The sequence below is a fragment of the Pseudomyrmex gracilis genome, unplaced genomic scaffold, assembly GCF_002006095.1.
Source record: "Pseudomyrmex gracilis isolate BER0280 unplaced genomic scaffold, ASM200609v1 scaffold_1446, whole genome shotgun sequence".
In the NCBI taxonomy this organism is placed as follows: Eukaryota; Metazoa; Arthropoda; class Insecta; order Hymenoptera; family Formicidae; genus Pseudomyrmex; species Pseudomyrmex gracilis.
This window is the reverse complement of record NW_018022030.1, coordinates 16,970-22,125: the sequence shown is the minus strand read 5'-3', so window position 1 is coordinate 22,125 and position 5,156 is coordinate 16,970. Positions and strand designations below refer to the sequence as shown.

At 36.6% G+C, this 5,156-nt stretch overlaps 1 pseudogene; it reads left to right on the top strand.

Annotated features, from left to right (window-relative positions):
* LOC109862176 overlaps positions 1-5,156 on the top strand; it is a 9,499-nt pseudogene that overhangs the window by 2,285 nt on the left and 2,058 nt on the right.

Sequence of the window (5,156 nt, the reverse complement as noted above, 5' to 3'; positions counted from 1 at the left end):
ATGTAAGAACGCACGTGAACCAGAGAAGATCCGTGCCCGTGCGACACGGCACAGGTGCGTGATACAGCGCACAAACAAGAGCGTACCGCACACCGACCCCGGACGGACCGTAGGCCGCTCCGGGGTATATAAATCGAGCAATTTCGGCAGTCGGGACCAGTTCCTTCTCTCGAGCTCGAGGCGGTGTCTTGAGCTAGAGAGATCCTCCGGTGCTAGAGGCGCTGTTTTGAAACACCACACCCGATCTTCCGGTCGAGGCGTTGTCTCGACAAGACCCGGTGCTAGAGGCGTTGTCTCGAACACCACTTCCTGGCCATCCGGTCGAGGCGTTGTCTCGAACACCACTTCCTGGCCATCCGGTCGAGGCGTTGTCTCGACAAAACCTGGTGCGAGAGGCGTTGTTTCGGACACCATCCTGACCGTACAGATCGAGGCGTTGTCTCGACCCTCTCCAGCACTTTGGTGCACACCGTTTTCATCGGTTCTACGAGCCTGGAGATTCAATCGGCCGTTGTCACTGTCACACCGACAAACAGTCGTTCTCACGACTCAAACAGCCGTTGTAACCGTCACCAGAAAACAGTCGTTCTCACGACTTAACCGTTTTCACGGCCCGGAACATCCTCAGTGTAAATACGTCCCGCGTGTAAATATACCCCGTAAATATACCCCGTAAATATACCCCGTAAATATACCCCATAGGTTTAAGTTTAATTATAAGTCCGCCGCGCCGAAATTCATAGTACCCGCGCCGATTGCACTACTAGCGCGATACAAATTCGCACCGATTGTATAGTCGACATGAACCATTCTGCGCCGGAATCACCGCACCGATAAATCCGAATCTGCTAATAATCGATGTGAATATCATAAGTAAGTAAATAAACCTTAACTACCTTTCAGCATTAAAATAACCGAGTGTCGCAATTTCACGCCTTCCTCTCCCCGATCCTTGGCGCCGACCGAGCTGTCCGGCAGGTGGAAGGCCGGGCAAAGCCGACAGAAAATCGGCTCCGTTACACGGTATAAGTTAAAGATTATTTAGTAATGTTGTGGACCTCGTGAAATTGTTAAATAGAATAATAATCGATGAAAAGGCCGATACGAGGCAAAAAATACTGGATGTCAGTGTATGTGAATGTTTCTTTATTAATGTCAGACGTTTCGACTCCTAGATTGAGTCTTCTTCAGTGACATTATTAATTTCAATTCATTTTTGAACTGAACATCAATACTTTGCTTTACGTGTAGAAATGGTTTTCTTGTGAACACACAACAGTGTCAAAAAGTACTTTGTTTATCTTTTTGACACTGTTGTGTGTTCACAAGAAAACCATTTCGACACGTAAAGCAAAGTATTGATGTTCAGTTCAAAAATAAATTGAAATTAATAATGTCACTGAAGAAGACTCAATCCAGGAGTCGAAACGTCTGACATTAATAAAGAAACATTCACATATACTGACATCCAATATTTTTTGCCTCGTTTCGGCCTTTTCATCGATTATTATTCTATTAAAGATTATTGCCTGCATAAAAAAAAGCCTAAATGATGCCAAAATCGGTAATGTTTAATAAGAATTTCAGTGCTTTCGGTTATAACAAATGTATATTTTAGGCTTTGTTTATGCGAGTGATAACCTTTAACTAATGCCGGAACCGGTAAAATTTATGATTTTAATGCTTCTGGTTATACAAAATTGCTGAATACGTATAAATAAAAGCATTAAATTCCTATAGTTGAACTTTATCGGTTTCGGCATAAATTAACAATTATTGTCCGCATAAACAAGGCCTTGTAGTATGAACAAATTCATTAACTTCCTAATGATGACCTTTATCGGTTCCGGCAAAAAGTAACAGTCACAGACTTCAGAAATGTTTTTTCGTATGACAAGAAACAACGCGTAATTGATAAACATTTTTTGTTCTGTATTGTAGTTCTATATTAAACGCAAGACGCAAACGCAAATCGTAGATCTCGTGGAATTGACTAATTGTATTAATCTGCTAATTGACTAACGTGATTGGTCAATTCTAAAAAGTCACTTCTAATTTGTGTTTGCATTTTGCGCTCAATACAGAACTAAGATCAAAATGCGCATTGATTGCGAGTTGTTTTTTGTTACACAAAAAAATGTTTTGATTTATGTTGTTTGTAATTGCAAACAGCATATTTTGCTAACTTTTGTCAAAACTGCTAAAGTTTATTAAAAAGAATGTAATTTTGTTCATAATAAAATGTACATTTAACAGTACATATAATCAAAAATATTGAATTTCTTTTGTTAAACTTTAAACCGTTTTCGGCATTCTTTCGCCGCAATTACGACTTGCATATACATATCCTAACTTAACATGTTGATATGTTTTGCCTGTAGAAACTACATAAATGCGTGTTATTATTCATTGCGAGTAGTAAAAACCTACGGCTGTGTAACGTTAACTACAGATTTTCAATACTAGTAGTAAATATACAAATTCTATAAAAAAAGTTTTAGTGCAAAAATTTATAATATTATTTACACAAGACTAAGCATTGCTATAACAGTATTAAAGCAAAAAAGAGAGAAACTTATATCAATGCACATTAGAATAAATAAACACTCTTAATAAATCGTAACATTTTTGAACAAATTATTATTATTATATCTATACAAATAAAACTTAGTTAGTAAACACACATAAATATATCATAAAATAAAACCTGCAAATATAAACACAATTTTAATATTATTTTAAACTTGTTATTTTTTTGTAGACGATCATAAAAAAATTATTAGAAATATTAATTACAAATATTGAAACAAGTAATATAATAAAAACATTTTTGTATGTATTATATTATGTATTATTTTATGTGTACTACTATGTATGTACACAGCGCGTCATTGAATCGCGGAATAGGCGTGGGATCAAAGGGCACACGGGGCGGTTGCTTGCCAACAAGCGCCGTACGAGTCGTACGGCCCGCTTGCCCTCCGATCCCCGCGCCTATTCCGCGATTCAATGACGCGCTGTGTATATAATAACATAAATATTAAAAGAAATGCTAGTTATTTTAGCATAAATCAACAAAATGATAAACTTAGATACAAACAGTCCTATAACACTGAAATTGATGTTTAAGCTTTAAAAACGATTGGTCAATTCCGCGAAACTATTTAGTGGAATTTTGCGAGTACTGTAGAACATCCTTAATGACATTTTTATAAACCCGTTCCACATTTATTGCATGAAACGCCGTGATTGGTCATTTTCACGGGACCGGCGACTTGCGCTTAATATAGGATGCGTTCCGTTTCATACATATGTGCGCATATATCCATAGTACATGTTAGGTATACTATAGATGATTCGCGCATATGCATAAAACGGAATGTATTGTAATACGGGCTTTGGACTTTTTCTATAATACAATCGTAAGCTCTAAGAAATTGTCCAATCACAGAAAAATAAACAAATTACGAAAAAATAATCGATTGTGATTGATCAATTTCTTACCGCTTACGGCTTACAACTGTGTTGTAGACGATGCTTTATGCGCTGAGAGCTTTCATGAAGGCTGTTATCTTTTCTGCCGAAGTGCGTAAATTACGTCTTAAGCAAACGCATCTAGAAGAGAGACAAGATGGCCGTTGTAACTGTCAGACGTGCGTAATTACACAATTATTTTTGGAATTTATATGAGGGGCCGTTTTTATCGAAAATCTTAATAAGATACTACGAGCATTTTTATAAGATACTTGTTTAATCGTAAAATGGTATATGCTTCTTTCGAGCAAGCGTAAAATGTCATGCTCAAACAAAGAAGAAGAAAGAAGCATCCAGTAAGGGAATTTGTGCTTGAATTATCGTCTTGGAGCTCTCGGTGAATATTTAGTAAAAATATGTGAGTTACATGAGTGAAAAAAAGTATGAAAAAATAAAGTATGTATCTAAGTATTATTATCTTAGTAAACAAATTTTTCTTATGTTTCAAAGATTTTTAAGTACTGGAGATGAGAAGAATTCTGGGAATTATGGAATCTTTGATCAAGCTATGGCTTTGCGATGGGTTTATGACAATATAGCTGTGTTTAATGGAAATCCTAATTCTATAACATTGTTCGGGTGCTGGCGCAGCAAGCGCAGGTTTATTAATGGTCGCGCCTAGGTAATTAAATTTACTAATACACATGCTCAGAGAGTTAATGATACACAGGCACAAAAGAAACAATAACAATTAGAATAATTAATTTCGTTGTAGAACTCGGCATATGGTATCAAAATAATTGCCCAATTGGGTTCAGCTTTGGCTGATTGAGCTGTGATAATAAAAAAATAATGAGCGCAATATACATTTCGAGTATTTGCAGAAACGCTCGGTTGCAGTATAGAAAGCAGTTGGAACTTGGTACAGTGTCTAAAAGACGGACGTAGTTTCTATGAATTAAGCAATTCCGAATTTAAACCACACGTGGGAATGTTTCCTTGGGCACCTGTGCTAGATATCAATACCTCATGTCACAATACCTCAGGATGATTGGTACGAAGATTGGAGAGCGTCTGATTGGCGCTTTTTTTGGAAACACCAAAAGAGAGTATCAAAACTTACTAATATAAGGAAAATTTAGCTTACATGGCTAATGTGACGACTCAGGTAGCAGCGTATATCATAAATATGTCATTTATTCATTTGTTTTAATTTTATCATGTGTACATTTTGTCATCAAGAATGAGATGTTACATATATCATTTACTTGCAGAAAATAACGCCACGTTAGCAAAGAATTGATATATAATAGATTCAGAATTATTTGATATTAAAAACTGTGGGACTTAGTTCTCCAATACAATTACACTTTAAACAAACAAGATGTTTACAAGGCAATAAAGTACATGTACACATATTGGCCGGATCCGACATACACACACACACACACACACGTTATGCACATACGTGATTAGTATTAGGAGTATAAATAAGTTTCCGCTGTTTTTTATCAAAAATTGTGCATTTATTGTAAAAGAACGGTACATAATGTTTTATTCGAAGTATTGTCCATCGCTAGCCACTACCTTTTCCCATCTTTCTGGTAGCATACGGATACCTCGTCGAAAAAACGCTTCATCTTTTGAAGCTATCTAGGAATCGACCCAATTTTTGGTATCTT